This window comes from Amblyomma maculatum, chromosome 8, assembly GCF_055883805.1.
Source record: "Amblyomma maculatum isolate TAMU_Amacu chromosome 8, ASM5588380v1, whole genome shotgun sequence".
Lineage (NCBI taxonomy): Eukaryota > Metazoa > Arthropoda > Arachnida > Ixodida > Ixodidae > Amblyomma > Amblyomma maculatum.
The window spans coordinates 74,864,955-74,885,534 of record NC_139351.1 but is presented as its reverse complement, the minus strand read 5'-3'; the positions used below and the strand labels follow the sequence as shown (position 1 = coordinate 74,885,534).

Here is a 20,580-nt window from a genome sequence, read left to right as displayed (position 1 = left end):
CGGTTGACTTTGGTTTCGCTTGTTATCTTTAATGCTTGCTCGTTGTTGTTACCATCTGATAACCGAACGTTTCAAAATTAAAGCTTTGAAATTTCAGATTTTTTTTATAAATTTGTTCACATTATTTATTACGCAGCTACGATTTTCCATCCCATATATTCCAATTTTACTCTCCTATTTTGTGCCATTTAGAGTAACGATGTCGCGCGTCACATAGGGCTGTCAGAATTCAGGACAATTTAACATTTTTCTCATACTACACTTGCCTGCTAGGATCCAATCGGACAGTGCACATGATTGCTATTGACATTTACGCTAGAGCTTTTTATTATAAAAGTGCATCTTCTTGCCAAAAACAATATTTTCGCAAGTTTTCTGGTGCACGCGGTTTATTGGTTCCTCTATTTGACGGAATTTGTATACTCTGACGCTGCTGTAAATGCTCTAGGCTATAGTAAATCATAGTAAAATCACAGGAGTACTGTTAAGCGACCTCTAGAATGTCTTTACAATGGTATGCAATATAATTCTAACATATAATAGTCTCAAGCGGGTAGACGAATTTAAGATGTTATTATACCCCACCTTTTTAAAGGTCAACTCCGGGGGTTTTTCCATCATTCTGTGTTTTTGGTTGAATTACATTCCTCGGCCCGTCCCGACTCGAACACAAAAAAAACATTTTTCGAAATTCCAATTAGAAGTATTTTTAAAATGAAAGAAAAGAAAATCGAAACCGAAACTGCTTTCACGGCCAGAAACGATGTCCCAGGTGACGAAATGGTGACGTCACACTCAGTATTAGAGAAACACTCGTACGTGCGTTGGATGGTGAAAATAACGTATGAAAATCATGAAGCATTGCATAAAATGTCTGAGGTAGTTCAATATAAGCCTCACAATTTCATAATCTTGCGGGAAGTGGACAGTAACGCCGGTATGCTGTTTGTGACGTCAAAAACAGTGTTGTCGGCAGAAATAGTCTCAACTTAAGCCATGAAAACAGCATATTTTAAAGTCGTGTTGCGCGCGAACGGATTATCGTACAGCGCCCAAATTTTGCAGAATGCGTCAGGACGGAGAGGAGAATCTACAGTAAAAAATTTATTGGAATATTCGAATGTCAAAACACCCCCGGAGTTGCCCTTTAAAGGAAGCATTCAGCGAGCTTAGGCCATATGTCTCTGAGGGTTCATGTTCTGTTTCGGAACGATGTTTGTATCTCGAAATGATTCGGATGCACTAATTCCAATCAATTTATTGAATCAATTCATATTAAAGCATCACATCAAAGCACCGACAGATCTGTGACAAAAACCAGAACATAGCGGCTTCTTCGGTCGGCAACAGCCAGCCCCGTGCATCCCACTAGCGTGGTAAACGCTTCCTCTGATATGCAGTCAGTGTCTATTTGCGGCCAGTAAAGACACAACCATCCCTTCTTTTCCACGAATGCTTCAATTTCGTCGCACTGTCCTCAAACGCATGTTAAAAAACAAAATCGTTCGGAAACAAAAAATTGATCATTGCAGTATCATAGCGAAGGGTTGGAAATAAAAGTTACTGAGGGATAACTTTTTAATTCCCGAATAGATGATGATAACATTGCTTCGCGAATAAGGGTACATTGCGAAGCCTGATCAAAAGAACTTAAAACTGAAATGCAGAAACGTAGCTTCATATCCAATGTGCAGGAAACGACAAGTGATTTAATGTGTTTTTAGACAAATACAGTTTTATATATGTTGGGGGCTCAAATATACTAAGTAAACACGTCTTGTGTCAAAAACTGTTAGGAGATTGTAAATAATACTTTGAAATATTTCGCAGAATAAAAACGTGGGAGAGTTTATTTTGCAGTTGTTCATATCATCTACATCCAAGTAAAACTATAAACAAATGAAAATGTTGTATCTCTTCTGTCTAAGATGCAAGCGCAGCAGAAAAATGCAGGCTAAAGAAAATGTTGAATCGAAATTGTGGTCAACGCTACAGCACTAGGAAATTACAGGTGTAACAACAAAGACCTCTCAGGCCAAATTATTATCCATTTTCTGAATTTGCGTGAAAGCACACATAACTAGGGTAACTCGATTTAGTCGTCAGTATTCATTTGACCCAAATATTTTTGCTAGAACAAACCCTCATAAGTCGAGTGTTTTCATGAAGTGTTGAACACCTATATGCTGTCTCCGTTGGCATATTTGAGTCGGATACTGTTTTGAAAATGCTCGAAAGGGACTGTAGACAAAGGTAGAGCACACCGAATAACTATTTTAATTGTTCTACTTGGAATGTGTTCGAGTGCTGTTGATTATTATATCCGCATTTGTATGAGTTCTCCATCCACCTTAGCCCAGGTGCTGACCTGTGGCTTTGAAAAAAAATTCGAATACAGTAATGAAAGTCGGCAGAGTGGGCCAGGTATTAGGCGAATTGTGTACACATTAAGATAATATGTAGAAATATTGATGGGAGGCATATAATTTGAAGACCACGTAATGAGTGGTCGGGAGGATTAGCTTCTTGAAATTTAAAGGAATATAATCGTACGAAAGGGCTGTTGAAAGGCGGATTTACAATAGAAATTACAGTTTGGTAACTGCTGGTTAAATTCTAATGAACGTGTGACAACAAAATTATATAAATACTAGTGGTTATTAGAACACAGAAGCAGGATACAACTATGCCGTCTAACCTATGGGTGCGAACTTATATATATACTTCCGTATTACATACATCACAAGGCAGTGTATGATGCGAAAGAGCGGCTGGAAAATTGCGTTAGATTGATACATTTAAACCCGAAATATTATCTTAGCTTTACCTATTAGTCCTTATTTTCATGACTAACTGTTTGATAAGTGTTCTCAACGTTGAGAATTTTGATATATTGTAAGTTTATCTACGCGCACCTTTTCATTTGAATTTAATATTTTATTCAGTATAAAATACAACAGGAAACCCCTGATAAGCATATAAATGTATATTTGGCAGGCTTTCGTAATCTTTTGATCATTTCCTAAAATGAATATTGGTATATCACAACAAAGCTGAAAGATATTCCTCTTCTTATACTCTGTTTTCAATTGCAACGTATTGCAAAATAGCAAGCAGCACAGCCCAGCCACAAATCTGCAGTTTCAGAAAACAATATACACATTCAAGACACGCAAGCCCGCGCTTTAATATATTGAAAGTTCTCCATTTAGACATACGTGCGCATTTAGGTGGTCTCATAACATTTCTCAGAATGTTCCGGGTGATACAAGCGGCTCCAATCTGGCTGTACAACGATTGGCCGGCCAATGGCTGGAATCCCCATTGGATGATTATCGCTACCAATGAAGTGCCGATGAAGGTATGAATCGGCGAAGGTGATCTCATTTTTGGAGCCATCTACTTTGCATTGTCTCTGATTTGCAGTTTCCTCCTTCCCGCCGCTGGCGTCGTCACTTGGACGTCATGTTGAAGGAAATGAATAATGGGAATTCGCAATTATAAAAACGCACATCGGTGTCTATAGAACACAAGCTAGTTGTAGCAATTTCTGGCAAAAGCTCAATGCTCAAAATGAAGGCAGTAATTCTCTGGCTCCTTGTGCTGCTGGCATTCTTTTCGGACTCAGAGTAAGCGCAAAAGTTTTTAAATTTTGGTAAGCGTTGGAAAATGTGCTTCAGAAAAACTGCAGCCTTTGATATGCTAGATGATTATTTTAGTATTAATAAACCCTAAATATAGCCGTATTTCTCCAACATATGTTAGAAACGATATATTTCAAACAAATGCAAGGCCCAGACGTTAGAGCACCCTATATTGCTACCTTGCGCGTTGTCGCCTATAGGCATATTTAAATTTTCACTATAAAATACAAAATCAAATTTATCCATTTTACTGCAATACAGATAGGAATCTTTTTTATATTAACTGGTTGTTTTTGGCACGCAGTATTGCAGAACTACTGAGAGCCTTACAGGTTTAAATGTCCGTCCCTCATCCTCCCTTACCGAGCGATGGGAGACCTTGCTAACCAGCCCCGCCATAGAAGACCAGCTCGTCCTGATCTCCAGGGGCCAGGCGGCCAGGGATGCATATGGGTCCCGTGAAGAGGGAACCACTCCCATCGACGGCGTCTAAGCAGACGTCGTATTTAACTCGAGCAAATTAAGTTGTTTCTCTCTCTCTCTTTCTCCTTCCTTTACAAATACCACGAGAAATATTCGTTTTTTGCGTTACCTGACGCTAGACAGCCACTAAGCAAGATATGGTCGTCGCGGTATATATTGTTTTGAATTTGGAGCTGCTGTAGGAACAACACATGGACAAACTTCTATAAAATTGCGGTAAACTTACAGTAAAGGGAAATACATCTGAAAGAAACTGTTTCTCGACGTGTTTAGAAGTTAATTCGATATCAGCGCATTACAACTTGCAGGCAGGGATTTCGCCAGCGTATTTTCTACCTGTTCTTTTTCGGGCGGTAAAATAAATGAGCAAGTAGCGGGACACTTAAGCATCGCCGTATATTTAGATATTATAGAGCACTTACGATCACTTATTCAAACCGGGATTGGCATTGTACTTTTTTAAGCTCGTATTTGGGGTAAGGAAAGAGAGTATGTGGCTAACTTAGTGAAATCTTACATTATCTCGGGTAAATATGTCACCAGTTCTGATCCCTATCGCAAAATTGCCTACACATTTGCTAGAGGATAGTGATAATGGGGCAGCATCAAAATGCTCCACTATTACTGTTGAGTCGCAAGGTCCAAATTACTTTATGCCATTTTCTTCCTACGTCGTTTTCCACTATTGCGAGTTACTGCCACAAAGAACCTTTCCTGATCGAAACAGCTGTATAGGCTTCGCACAAATGCACACATTCCGGCTGGTAGTTGCGAGTTAAAATATTTGCTTGCAATTGTTGCACCGCTTTTGCCGAAGCCAAATATAGTGCGCACTTGACTCCCAGTCTCCTGCAATGAGTATGATATGTCTCTGCTTCATTGACTTCTATCCACGCGCAACTCTTCCCGAATCGACAGCTTTTAAGCAGCTGTTGTGTTAAGCAGCGAGAAAATTGTGTGGCCGGCTATGGCTAATATGCCCATTCAGCGTTTTCGGCGACTGCTGTTGCAGTCCGTGTCACCTCGAAAATGAGTCTTGAAAGCAAACGTTGGACTGATAAACATGTCTTATTCACAAGTACTTTTTTGTCGCACTTAAGGCGAACCGTGCGGACTCCGCCGTACTTTTTATAATATGCTGGGAGTTTAAACTTTCTTATCATTGCTGGTATTTGGGTTGGTTGTGGGTGCTAACGATTCGAAACTTAGAAGTTCATTTGTTTGCGTTTTCATAGCCTATGCCCTTTGAATGGTCTCACTTATGAGCGATATTATGCATTTGCAATTGTTAAACACATTTTCCAATTTGACTTGACAGAATTCAAGTGAAAAATTCTCTTTAAAGTCTTATCCGGTTGCCATCTATTCACTTACTTCTTTCTGTTTTCTGAGTAATTATTGCCTACGTAACTCATAAAAACATGGTTCCTATGTGTAATATTGAACCTACTGGTATTTGTTAATTTTGCCTCTTCCGAAATCCATGCTACAGCTCTTTCTAGGCACACTTGTCGGCAATTTGTAAATTTCAATTCAATTGTTCAAATATGAAACACTTATTTCAAAGAGCCTCGTGCATCAAACGAAAACTTTTGCTGGTGTTCTTGAAAGTGTCCTTATGTAGACCAGGAGAAGTTTATAAATTTGCAGATGTTACAACCCAGGAACTGGTCATCCTCCAGGCAACGGCTGTCTGCCACTGGTAAATATACTCACGTTTTGCGTCGGGACGTAACTGCATTATAAGCGCTAAAAACTAATATGATACATGGGATTTAGCCCAGTTGCTGCGAAACTATTCACATCACATATTCTCTACTGTGAAAAGTCATCAGCGCTACTGGCGAAATTTAGTTTAAAAAATAATGAAGCGTATATAAAGAGTAGAGTGATATTGCAAACTGTTTTAGTGAATAGTGCAAATGTGAGTCGATAATAGAAAGCATTTTAAGCATGTACTGAAGATACATTGTCCAGACAATATAAACTTAATATAAATATCTTAGAATTTTCTGTTCTACTTCATAAAGAAGAAGAAGAAAGCCTTTAGATAAGTTTTCGAAAATGAACTTTACGGGCCATTATTCTTTCTACCAAGATGCATCCTTTACTTGGAATTTGGCCCAATTGTCTTGACATCTTGCAATGCTGCAGCGGACTCTTAAAATATCGTCCGCCCTCCACTTCCTACCAGTAATGCCGTTGTCAACACCGTTGTTCTGCACGTGGACTTCAAAGGTCGTTCGTACCGTGCTCCAGACTTCCGCGACGCGCACATCCAGATTTTGAACATCTGTGAAATTATCGTCAACAGTTTTTCAGAGGAGAAGCTTGACGACAAAGCAGAGTGGCTAGTCAAAGGAGTAAAGTGCATGTTGTTTTTTTCCAAAAACAAGAACATGAAGGTTAAGGTGTTTAGTTACCTGCGCTGTATGGGGCACAGATAGATCGTATTGGTTTTGGAGCATTTTTGAACCGATTAGACTGCATTTATAGATGTTGTGATGCTCTGGATTGGAGCAAATGTAAACAGAAATTTCACAGAAGCTAACGAACTGGATTGCCTGGTACAATTCCACATACCACTAAAATCCTTGAACTACAGGCGCTGTAATTCCAGGAAGGAGTCCACACTCTCTTTGGTGCAGCGGGGTTGGCCACGTTCGGCGGCAGTGCCGTACCCACCGCTGCGCCCATGCCGACGTTATGGGCATACAGTGCAGGGCTGCGTACTGCTCTATGCTCACAGGTTGCGTCAGGGCCAAGGCACCCCTGATTATGAAGTGGGGATCGAACATATTGTGACATATATATATATATATATATATATATATATATATATATATATATATATATATATATATATATATATATATATATATATATATATATATTGTAGTGAACTACACGAGGATATACGAAGACGAGGATTAAGTAGGCGAGAGTATCACGAAGACGAGGATAAGGACGACGAAGTGCCACTGCGCTGCTCGTGCTCGCTTGTGGAGACTGAGACTGGCTGTGTTCTTGTGTGGTTCGCCGTGAAACTTCGGCAGGGCTATTATCCCTGTTAAAGCACAGTAAAAACCCCCTTTCACTTGGTGGAGGTGAGCATTTCCTGCCGCCCTGGAGCTCCGCAGCCGCACACTCCCGACACAAGCAATGACCGACGCTACTACCCCCAGTCCAACCGGCCCCTCATCCGCGGTGTTCTGCGCTGGAGCTTTGCGCCAGCGTGATCCTCCTATCTTCAGCGGAACCGGCGACCATGACGTGGAAGACTGGCTGGCCTCATATGAGCGGATCAGTATTCACAACCACTGGGACGACAACCAAAAACTCAATAACGTCATTTTCTACCTAACGGACGTTGCAAACCTATGGTTCCGCAACCACGAGGCCGATATCACATCGTGGTCTACTTTCAAAGCTAGTTTTGCCGATATTTTCGGCCGGCCTGCAGTGCGCAAGTTGCGCGCTGAGCAACGCCTGCGCGGCCGTGCACAGCTTCCTGGTGAGAATTTTACTAGCTATATTGAAGATGTCGTAGACCTCTGCAAGCGCGTGGACGCTTCAATGTCAGAGAGCACCAAGATAGATCACATTATGCAAGGCATTGATGATGACGCGTTCCAGATGCTTCTGGCTAAAAATCCAGCCACCGTCGTCGACGTTATCAACGCATGCCACAACTTTGATGAATTACGCAAGCGCCGTAACATCACTCGCTCTTCGCTCTCAAACCCCGCGCCGCTTGCAGCTTTAACACCTGAAGCAGACCAGTCCACCTTGCTGCCACAAATACAGCAGTTCGTTCGAGAAGAAGTTGCCCGTCAACTATCCCTCGTTCGCCAACGTCCTGACGCTCCCACTCCTTTAGTGCCAAAGCTGCAACAAGTCATCCGCCAACAAGTTGCGGAAGCACTCCCCACGCTTCCTGAAGCTCCTTCTGTTGCTCCTTTGACATACGTCGAAGCACCAGTCCAGTTTAGTCAACCTGCTGTTCCAGCCCCTTTGACCTACGCGGCTGTGGCTGCGCGGCCACCGCCTGAGCCGTCACAGCCCATGCAGCCTGTTCTACGCCCTGCACCGCTTACTCAAACGACCCCGCTTCATCCGCCCACTGCGCGCTATTACAACCCTTGGCGTACTTCGGACAATCGTCCTATTTGCTACTACTGTGGTTTCGCTGGACATGTGGCCCGCCGATGTCGTCGTCGCATGGCCGAGCCTGCGTCTTCTAATTACTCGCCACCGCTGCTTCGTTCTGCCCACTCTCCGCCTGCGTATGCCCCAGAACAGCGTTCATATACAACCCGTCGTTCTCCTTCTCCGCGTCGCCGGTCACTGTCACCAATGCGCCGGCGACCACCACCTGCTGACGAGGGAAACTAAGCTCCGCGGTTCCTGAGGCAAGAACTGCGTACTCTGCGAAAAGCTCAAGGCCTCATATTCCGCCCACGAACATTATAATGATTTCTATCGATGGTCTGTCCGTATATGCGCTGGTCGATACGGGTGCTGCAGTGTCAGTGATTCATGAGCAACTCTGCCGACGATTACGAAAAGTTACGACGTCATTTAACGGTTTGTCGCTCCGCACTGCCAGTGAAGAGAGGATTGCACCTTTAGCAGCATGTACAGCGCGTGTCGTCATTGCAGGTATTTTGTACAGTGTCAAGTTCGTAGTTTTGTCATCTTGTTCTCACGACGTGATCCTCGGATGGGACTTCTTGTCTAAAAATAGCGCCGTGATCGATTGCGCCCGAGCTGAAGTAGAATTTTCTGCACTGTGCGACGCACTGCCCGACGACAACCGTTCAGGGTGTCCTCAAAAGCTGACCATCGCTGAAGATGTCGACGTAGCACCAGAGGCTTGTGCACTTGTGCCTCTTTCGTGTCCTGCCGTGTCAGACGTTAGTGTTTTATTTACACCGCCTGCATCCTTCATCCACCGCAAGCACCTGCCGCTGCCATCTGCTGTTCTCGATGTTCACGGTGGCTTCACGAAGCTACTCATCTACAATCCGTCCCCACGCCCGATTACTCTGCTACGTGGGGAATCTCCCGGTTCCATTCAACCAGCCCACCTTCTCTCTGACCTGGATGCCTCCGAGACCTACCGCAGTAACTACATTGATGCTCTGCAGTCCGATCCGACGTCTGATTCGTTGCCAGACGACTTCTTCCGAACCGCCATCGATGACGCTCTTCCTTCCACCTACCGGACTCAGCTCGTGGCTCTTTTACAGACATTTCGCTTTGCTTTCGACGCCGCCCACACACCTCTCGGCCGCACTTCCACAGTCGCGCATTACATTCAGACCGGCTCTAACTCGCCTTTTCGACAGCGCCCCTATCGTGTGTCAGCGGCAGAGCGTCGCGTGATCAATGAACAAGTTGAGGACATGCTACAACGTGGTGTAATTCGTCCATCACAAAGCCCCTGGTCTTCACCAGTGGTGCTAGTGAAAAAGAAAGATGGCTCGTTTCGCTTTTGTATTGATTACCGGCGCCTCAACAAAATTACCCACAAGGACAATTACCCCCTTCCGCGTATAGACGACGCTCTTGATTGCCTCCAAGGTGCCGAGTACTTTTCATCTCTTGATTTGCGTTCAGGTTACTGGCAAGTACCAATGGCCGCCTGTGACAGAGAGAAGACCGCATTTGTGACGCCGGATGGCCTCTATGAATTTAATGTGATGCCCTTCGGTCTGTGCAATGCGCCCGCCACATTCGAGAGGATGATGGATAACATCTTGCGGAAGTTCAAGTGGCACATCTGCCTCTGCTACTTGGACGACATTGTTGTCTTTTCCACCGACTTCGCTACGCACCTAGAGCGCTTGCGGCAAGTTTTGGTTTGCCTTACTGACGCCGGCCTGCAACTGAATCTCAAGAAGTGTCACTTCGGTGCCAGAGAGTTGACTATTTTGGGGCACATCGTCTCTAAGGAAGGTGTTCGCCCTGATCCGGCCAAGCTGTGCGCAGTGGCGGAGTTTCCTAAGCCGGTTTCTCTCAAGCAACTTCGAAGCTTCATAGGTCTATGCTCCTATTTTCGGCGCTTCGTGCAGAATTTTGCTTCGATAATTGCACCCCTGACGAAACTACTCGGAGGAAACAGTGACTTAACTGCGTGGTCGGTCGAGTGCGACGAAGCGTTCAACGCAATGCGCCGTCTTTTGACTTCGCCACCAATCCTTCGCCACTACGACCCGACAGCCACCACCGAGGTCCATACTGATGCGAGTGGCGTTGGCCTCGGAGCTGTCTTGGCACAACGGAAAAACGGTTTTCACGAATACGTCGTCGCGTACGCGAGTCGTATCCTCTCCAAAGCTGAACGCAACTACTCAGTTACAGAAAAGGAGTGTTTGGCAATTGTGTGGGCATTAACAAAATTCCGGCCCTACCTTTACGGTCGCCAGTTTGACGTCGTCACGGACCACCACGCGTTATGTTGGCTGTCCTCTCTTAAAGACCCGTCCGGCCGCCTCGCACGATGGGCTCTCCGCCTACAGGAATTTGACATCCGCGTTATATATCGCTCTGGCCGTAAACACATGGACGCCGACGCACTATCTCGTTCTCCCGTCTCCAACGAACCTGCTTGCTCTACGGCGGCTGATCCCGTCCTCTCCTCTCTAACCATCGCTGACATGCCTGCGGAGCAGCGAAAAGACCCGTGGCTCGCATCTCTTATCGAGATCGTGTCCACTTCTCCTAACGCTGCTGCGCCTTCTCGGGCTTTACGCCGTCAAGCACCACACTTTGCCCTACGAGACGGTCTTCTCTACCGCCGCAATTATATGACTGATGGTCGACGGTGGCTTCTCGTCATTCCCCGCCATTTACGACATGAAATTTGCACCTCTTTCCATGCCGACCCTCAGTGTGCCCATCCTGGTGTAGTGAAGACGTTTCAAAGGATCTCTCAACGCTACTATTGGCGCGGCATGTACGGGTATATTCGCAAATACGTCCGCTCCTGCATCGCCTGTCAGCGCCGAAAGTCATCCACACCTCGTGCTTCTGGCCCCTTACAACCACTTCCATGCCCGGCCCGCCCTTTTGACCGCATTGGCGTTGACCTTTACGGGCCACTTCCCTGCACGGTTTCTGGGAACCGGTGGATTATCGTCGGCATCGACCACCTCACCCGGTATGCCGAGACCGCCGCTTTACCCGCCGCTACTGCTCGTGAAGTTGCCCTGTTCTTGCTAAATCATTTTGTTCTTCGCCACGGCGCGCCGCGAGAGCTGCTGAGTGACCGAGGACGCGTCTTCCTTTCCAACGTCGTTGAATCTCTACTGGCCGAATGTCGCATCATACACCGGACCACAACAGCCTACCACCCTCAAACAAACGGGTTGACTGAGCGCTTCAATCGCACTCTCGGAAATATGCTGACGATGTACGTTGCCGCCGATCAGACTAACTGGGACGCTGTCCTTCCTTTCGTGACATACGCTTATAACACCGCCACGCAGTCAACTACTGGATTTAGCCCTTTCTTCCTCCTTTATGGGCGTGAGGCGTCGTCCACGATGGACACTATTTTACCATATCGTCCCGACTCCTCCGAGTGTACTCTCCTTTCAGACGTTGCCAAACATGCGGAGGAATGTCGCCAGTTGGCCCGGTGTTTTACATCGGAATCTCAAGGCCGCCAAAAGCATCACCGCGACAAAGATCAGACGCCACACGTTTTTCCTGCAGGATCCCTTGTTTGGCTTTGGGTTCCCGGCACCCCACCGGGATTGTCATCAAAATTTCGAACCGAGTATCACGGCCCCTACCGCATTGTCCGTCAAACCTCCCCTGTGAATTACATCGTGGAGCCACTCACTACCTCTTCGGACATGCGTCATCGCAGCCGCGAAACTGTGCACGTGAGCCGCCTCAAAACGTACTACGATCCGCTCCTCTTGCCCTCACCATAGGTCGCCAGGATGGCTCCTCCTCGCTCCGGGGGAAATTGTAGTGAACTACACGAGGATATACGAAGACGAGGATTAAGTAGGCGAGAGTATCACGAAGACGAGGATAAGGACGACGAAGTGCCGCTGCGCTGCTCGTGCTCGCTTGTGGAGACTGAGACTGGCTGTGTTCTTGTGTGGTTCGCCGTGAAACTTCGACAGGGCTATTATCCCCCGTTAAAGCACAGTAGAAACCCCCTTTCAATATATATATATATATATATATATATATATATATATATATATATATATATATATATATATATATATATATATATGAACGTGACGGATGTTTTCGACGCCACAGGTGAGCTCAGCCATGAGCTCTTGACAGATTAATGGGGTCGTCTTCGCCGACCGGCAGTGGTTAATATGCATATACCTTGTTTCATAAGTTCAGCATCTTCAGATACAAACCACCGAACCCAGTCCCAGAAGATCCAGCCGCTCGTGCTCGAATGCCTGCAACGCCAAATTCCTCAGTAGAAGAGCAGCTCGGCACTCCTTTCGGAAAGGTAGACGATAAAGCTTACAGCTCCATCGAAGCTGCCCCTTCGTCGTTGAAATGAAGTGCAGTGTCATTCTGTATTGTATTCCGTGTTTCATCGACTGTTGTGGCTGCGAGAGATGTGTTCCGCTCGGCTTCATTGGTCGTCGCCTTGACTGTGTCAGTAGAGATTGTGGTCATTGACAACAGCAAACCTAATAAATGTCCTGCAAGTGAGGAAGTGCGCAGACAAGGTGATGAGCAAGATCTGCATTATAATTGTATGGAGAGCAAGAGAGCCCCGCAAATGTGTACAAAAACCTGCTAAAGGCTGTGTGTCATCAGCAGCATTTCGTGCCTGCTTGTGCTTGTGGTATGAGTGTGTTCTGCAGGCAGAGTAATGAGAACGGTTCACCGCTGCTGAACCGAATAAGGAGCGAAAGCATAGCTGCGGGTGACCGAGCGTTGTTGTTTTTTTTTCATCTTCGCGGCTGTTGAAAATAATTCGTGGCTTTTGCGAGGGACTAAGCAGCGGGTTGAACTGCCGCAGTATTGCTTTCGAAATAAAATCAGGGCGCTTTCTACTGGCCACCGATTTTCAGGCGGACCAACCCGATACAAGAGATGGCGTTCAGTAAGAGAGGCACTGTATACTGCGACCGTCCTAGAATTTAGGTTGCTACCCATTAAAGTTAGATGCTTGCGCAAGCGTCAAAGGAAACAGCAGTTACGTCATCTTTTAAATATATGAAGCGTGAGCTTGCAGCCCTCCAGGAGGACAAACTCTGCTGTTACGAGGATACGGGAAGAGCTCTCGCGATATTTTTTGCGCTGAACTAAATATTGATGTCAGCAACTAGCGATGCTTAACTAGAGGCTGCATGCTATTTCTGACCAAAACAACCAATATTACAATGCTGTCCGACTGTATAGACGATGAAGGGCAATTTATATGCTGTACCAGTTAATGTCCGGTGTTCAATGCAGAATTATCTATATTTATGTCCTTGCAAAGCAACAGGCACGGCCGCTCGATGGAAGTGCACTAGTGCGCTTTCATCGAGCGGCCGGGCAACAGGATACAAGGCTATTTCTTCTGTCATTCATTGGCCATTTGAGCAAACATTGAAAAATTATACCTTGATTGATTTGAATAGGGTTTCCAGGGATGAAGACCTTGCCGTTTTAATTAGGCGCTTTATTCATCATAATCACCAGCCTGATTATACCCACTGCAGGGCGAAGGCCTGTCCCATATTTCTCCACTTAACCCGGTAATGTGCTAGCTGCCTCCACTTGACCCCTGCGAACTTCTTAATCTCATCCGCCCACCTAACTTTCTGCCGCCCCCTGCTACACTTTCCTTCCCTTGAAATTCAGTTTGTTACCCTCATCGACCATCGGTTTCCCTCTCGTCGAACTTCTTAATTTCTACTAGAATGTCGCTAACTTGAGTTATTTCTCTGACCTACTCTGCAGGCTTTCTATCTCTTAATGTTACCCCTACCATTTTTCGTTCCACAGCCCTCTGGGTTGTCCTCAACTTAAGTAGAACTCTCTTGGTTAGCCTCCACATTTCAGCCCCATAGGTGAGTACAGGCAAGATGCAACTGTTGTATACTTTCCTCTTGAGCGATACCGGTAAGCTGCTAGTCTTAACCTGCGAGTGCTTGCCAAATCCGCTCCATCCCAATCTTATTCTTGTTATTTCCTTTTCATGGTCCGGATCTGCGGTTACTACCTGTCCTAAGTAGACATATTCGCCTACTACTTCCAGTATTCCGCTACCTAATGTAAACTGCTTTAATCAATGCGTTTAATGACTCATTTAACGTTTGAATACAGACTTGTGAATTTTGGACACGATAAGGGGGATAGTATCATTACGCTCATTTCCTTCGTTCCTCTAGTGCTCGGCTTAAGATGATTTCTGTTTCGGGACACAGGTTAGGCGCTTGTTTTGGTTACGGGGAGTGCAATAAATTCGTCCGCGATCGCTCCATGGTGTGTGTCCAAAGAAGAACTAGCTGTCTGTGCATAGTGTAGCCACTTGGGAGGTATGGAAAATGAATAGTCGCTGTTTTTCAGATGGAATATTTCAGCGTTATGTAGCTTTTGCTTGAACGACACATGGTTGCGCTTTGATATCTACGTTTTGTTTTCAAAATTAGGACTTGTTTGAAAAGGAGACAAAGAATTTGGGTATTGAATATTCAGAGACGATCAAATTACATAATAGGTATCCCCTTCATGAGCTAGGGTGCATATTATTTCAATTACATGACTTACATGTGATTCGCCCCGATGCTTATGCAGAAGAAATCAGTGATGCTAACGCAGAACTCCAGCCATTTGGAACTGAGAGATTAAGGGGCTTAGTAGGATTTAGATCCAATGAGTTAGTAGACGAAAAGCCATAATGTTGAGCTCACAGTTATGAGATGTTGGTAACTTGAGTTATTTCTCTGACCCACTCTGCACGCTTTCTATCTCTTAATGTTACCCCTACCATTTTTCGTTCCATAGCCCTCTGGGTTGTCCTCAACTTAAGTAGAACTCTCTTGGTTAGCCTCCACGTTTCAGCCCCATAGGTGAGTACAGGCAAGATGCAACTGTTGTATACTTTCCTCTTGAGCGATACCGGTAAGCTGCTAGTCATAATCTTCGAGTGCTCGCCAAATGCGCTCCATCCCAATCTTATTCTTCTTGTTATTTCCTTTTCATTCTAGTGGAAATTAAGAAGAAGAAATGAACATGGGCAGGACATGTAGTGCGAAGAGAGGATAACCGATGGTCAATGAGGGTAACAAACTGGATTCCAAGGGAAGGAAAGCGTAGCAGGGGGCGGCAGAAAGTTAGGTGGGCGGATGAGCTTAAGAAGTTCGCAGGGGTCAAGTGGATGCAGCTAGCACAGAACCGGGTTAAGTGGAGAAATATGGGAGAGGCCTTCGCCCTGCAGTGGGTATAATCAGGCTGATGATGATGATGATGATATGAGATGTTGACTGATGCTCTTGCCAAGAAACTATTGGAAATCAAATATGATCATTTCACCTATAATGAAGTGCCTGGAATCCTCGATTTGACAATTATCAGAAGCTCTTTGGGAGTTGTGGGTACCAAAATGGGCGAACAAGTTACAATGGCTTGCACGAAGCTTTTTGTAAAGTATACAGTGGACAGCATGGTGTAGTATTTATACGTATCACTTTGGATGAGGTTAAATTTTAAAAACTCTATCAAGACCATTGTTATTTCACTCTCATGGCCATCCCTCATGTAATGCCCCATACCAGGAGCCTTTCAGGTATCAAATAAATAAGTAAATAAATCTGTTCTTTCTAAATTGAAGGCTTAGAATCCCCTTGGCCGGATGGCATTACTGGCGACTTTTAAAAATAATTTTTGCCTTCCCTTGAACCTGTTTGGCTGGACGTTTTCCAAGTATCCTATAATGATAACTTTCGGCTTCCACTTTCTATTCCACTATTCCTATTTCTATTCCCCTTTCTATATGCCCACTAAACAGTAAAGACACTAATTTTTTGAAGATTGCTCAAGAGTATCATGCAATTCATAATACACTCTTTTGACGAAGGCTTTTTGTGCTGGATGCATATTGTATTTACATCCTAATTATTATTGACCAGGTCACTGGCATTACAGGCCGAAATATGCAAAGGCATATTTATATTATATGTCCGGTTTAGGAGACAGTATCATATGAGCCTGACCAGATAGCTCTGTTTCAGACTGACCTTGCAAAAGCGCTTCATAAAATTCTTCATAATTTCTTGTTCGCGAGCTTGCAGCATTTATATATTTATGATAATTTAATGAATGTAAAAAGACTGTTCATAAGGACTCCTACACAATGCTAATTGCGTACCAAGAGCTAACCAATCTAATTCCGCTGACATCATCTGTTTGCGAAGGGTGTCTGTTGCCACCTTTTTTGTTTCCGCTATGTTTTCAAACCAATTGTCTCAGCAATAATATGAGAGCTACAATTCAATGTTGTTCCCTTGCTCAACGTGGAGTTACTATTTTTAGTTATGGTCGCCCTTTTTTTCTGTCAAAGAGTGTCCTCTGCTCAAGGCGTTGCATTTAAATTTACAATTAGCGCGGTATCAGGTGCTGCTCTTAAGTTAGACAAATCCAATAGATTTTTTGGGGGGGTCAGTAGGGTACGAGGCTTAGTTTCTTTGGGAGTATAAGCTCTGACTTGGGCCGCACACGATACATAAGGGATCCTCTGCATCAGGTTTGCAACAGTGGGACATATTGGGATTCGGATATTGTAACCACTAGGCCACATACTCAGCCATGGATGGGTCAGGAACTTTCGGTATTTGCGCGTAGGCAAATGTGCCATATATTTTTTTGTTTGCAAAGCTTGCTTAGGTCCAGCACGTTGAGTATTTCGTGAGAAAGAAGGCGCAGACAAGCACAGGACATTCGGAACTTTCGTGTAGGGCTCTCAGTGGAAACTCATGCATCAGGACAGCCTGTTTCTGCAGTAAGAGTTTGGCGGATTGGGACTTATTCGCTTGTTCCTGCCACAGCTAGTTTTGCGTTTTTCTAAAATTCAAAAGCTATTATCTGTAGTATACTGGGCTTACTAGATGTCTAATTTCGTACTTGCGTTATCTCTTTGTGCCCAATGCACAGGCGCATCGATGCACACTGTGGGAATTTATTATAGGTCGCAGACACTTTGAATTTCCTCTCTTTGCGCTTTAATTAGATTACCTGTATAGCCTACACAGAAGGCAGTTGACCGAGTTTCTTACAGAGGCATTCAGCTGGCTCCAATAGCGTTTTTTTTTATCAATTGCTATCATCAAATCACTCTCGAGTCATGACCTCAAGCTAAGCAGATGTTTGTGCCATGACGGTAAATTTCCGCGTGTGCAACAAGCCAGATACCATTGACCACTGCTTTATTAAGTGCCGTTTTGATGTGTTTCTTGGAACATATTTCAATGGACGCTAAAGAAGGACGTTGAAACCATCCCTATAGCATTTGCTTTTTGCCTCGTAAGCCCTGTGATGTGCAGATTGATTTATTTATGTTGAGGGGTCTAGATAGTTTATGGAAAAGCCGAATCGTGGTGAATAATCAGGATCATCGAAGTCTTTACACCGAGAGCAGTGCGCTTTGGTCAGGATGACAGTTGCTAACATAAAAGAGCTGTCTGGTTGGATACCTTATCTGGACCCTTGTTTGTGCCTCTCTTAATTTTGACATTTATTATCGTTGAGGTTTACTGGATTATAGCATCACCACCGAGATTCTAACAAGGCCAATGCATCACATCCTCTCCTATCAGCGAACGTCACGGCTAGCAGATGAGTGATAAAGGATCAGCCAATGAATCGGCTCATACGGTCTTGGTAAAGTGGCGAGACGACACCACGTGACTCAAGTAAGATCAGCGCTCGCACCTTAATTACTGGTATTTTATCGCCCACCCGTACGGGTGACGTAGGCTGCTGGGCTGCGCAGGCCTTCTCAAGATCGGTGCTGACGGTTATAGCGGGCTTGCATTTTGCAGCAGAGTGATTTCAGCTATGGAATGTTTCTATTTTTGCGTAGTTTCCCAGCATTGATGATAAAAAATAAATTCCGTGGATTGCATAGTTGATTACCTGGCTCGGCTTGTGATTGTAGGGTAGGAGTGAAGGGGTCGGAGTAGGAGGGGGAGGAGTGTATACTTGCTGAGTATGCTTTGTCGCCACATACGTCAGCAGAAAATAGGTCGGGGAAAATCACCACAGATAGGTTAGCTATTAATTGAAACACAGAATAGTCTGCCGGAATGTGAAATATCTTGCATGCTATTCAGTGCTGGAGAATGATAATAGGCGAAGAGCGGCATGGTGTGCAAAGATGTAATGAAAACATTTTTCATATGTACAGGTATGTAACTTATATTAAAATAAGCATGGGTAGATACAAGGTGGGAGGCCTCTGCTTCGCAATGTAGTAAAAAGAAGCGTCTTTAAAAAGTGTGTTATATTATATCGTCTGAATGTTGGCTTAGATGCTCAACGATATCAAAACGTCATATTTCTCTGTCATGCTTTCCAAATAGTCATAATTCTTAAAACACTACGATCCCAAGCGTTTAGCGTTCCGAATGCTGATTTCGGCTTCCACAACAAATGCTAATGCAGTAAATAGCATGCTATTGCGACGAATCTGTTTGAGTGAACATACTACGAATATTTGTTTTTCATTTTCTGCATGCGGTGCGCAGCTCTAGGTTAAGAAAGCCAACGGTCACTGCTTTTCCTTAATGTGATTCAAAAATTTTGTTTTATGCAGTGCAATCCTGGACTAAGTGCTGGAACGGCGTGCGGCCCAAACTGCGTGTGCCGCTGGAGAGAGGGATCTAGCGGTGTACGTAGGCTCCACTGCGTTCCAAGGCCTTCTCCCAGCGGCTAGGTCAAAAGCTGGAGCACACAGAGAATACATAAAAACGTTCATGATTCTAAAATTTTAATGAAGTACATAGAAAGTAGCCCTTACGGGTGCTGTACTAACATCAATAAAGATGTGTTAAGTGAAAAATTATTGATACTCTTGCGTGCAATCATGTTCTTGAGGGACCATTTTAGACACATTTCCAACTATTTGGAAATGATTGCCAATATACGCAAAAAATTGAAAACCTCTTCATTGATAAAATATATAAATGAGAATGTCACTTTTAGGTAGATAGCAAATTGTTGATTGTCGGTATCTCAGGGAATTAAGATCTAGCCTATTCATAGTGAATTTTTCTTTACCCTAAAGCATAATTGAGAGCAGTGTTTTATGAGCCGCAGAATATCGTGCACATTACTGACGAATGTTTATGCTTGATATGTACTTGAATAAAGTTTCCACGGAAGCAAAATCGTACTTTTACCAGCACAGTGGCAAGAAAGTGATTTTACCGAGACTGATATTTCTTTGTTAATAAACAGTATGTTCTATATGAAATCTTAATTACACACGGCCAGTTGTGACCCAAAACTGTTTTGACAAACCAATCTTTTTGCGTGAGCAAGAGACTTGTACTCTTTATGTTGTATATCGCAACAAATTATTAAGCGTATATGCAAAATTAGGTAATTAGGATAAATAATTCAGGTACCAATCAGGCGTTGTGTTATTCATAAATTTTAAGCAATAACTGTCTTTCTGAACTCATCGCAAATGCGCCTAATTGTCCCTAATAGAAAAGAGATTGTTTTAACTATATCCATTGCCTGTTTCAAGTGCTGCAACACCAGATGATTCCAAGATTGCAGGAAACATCATTTTTAAAATTTACAGCCTGATCCCAAACGTCGAGGCGCGTTGAAATAATTGCATCTTTCTGTGCAAGCTTCGATGAAAAATTCTTTCTGAATGGTAAAGCAGATCCGCTCGCAATTCCTCCGCCGCCCTCCCACATCCTTAGAGCAACCCTCAAAGTAGATGCAAGTAGTGCTCATTCGACCATTCAGGCAAAAGAAGTCAATACAGCTACGCCTTTTAACCCGTGACGAGATGCGCGTGCAGTCGGAATGAACACTATAGACCATTAAGTAAAGGAGAAGCAACTTCTATGCTGCTAACCACTGGTTATTTTCGCCAATTTTCCCGTCTATTATGCAAATAAAATGCAATACGTCTTGTTATAGCATGAAATGTATAAATGTGTATATTCTTTATACTTGGCTGAGAGCAAATCGGCCAAAAGAATAGGCCAGTGACGATCTTCCTTTTTTAAGGCAATGATGATAAGTATCCGAAAGGATTCTCAACAGACTTTATTGACAACCACCTGTCTATAATATGAAATGAATGAGAATTACTGAACCTTAAAAACAAGCGTAAGTGAACTCCGTAAACATTTCAACAGTATATATAAAAAAGGTATACGTTACTGAATCTAATGATCTATTTTTTGTAGCATCATCAGCCGGGCAATACCCACTGCAGGGTGCA

General features: G+C 44.1%; 1 long non-coding RNA gene across 1 annotated transcript; it reads left to right on the top strand.

Annotated features, from left to right (window-relative positions):
- The first annotated feature begins 3,535 nt into the window (after positions 1-3,535).
- Positions 3,536-19,176, top strand: LOC146181539 (uncharacterized). Its single transcript, XR_014700446.1, has 3 exons — positions 3,536-3,655; positions 17,930-18,025; positions 18,928-19,176. It is a non-coding gene; the product is annotated as an uncharacterized LOC146181539 (long non-coding RNA).
- Positions 19,177-20,580: the final 1,404 nt, after the last annotated feature.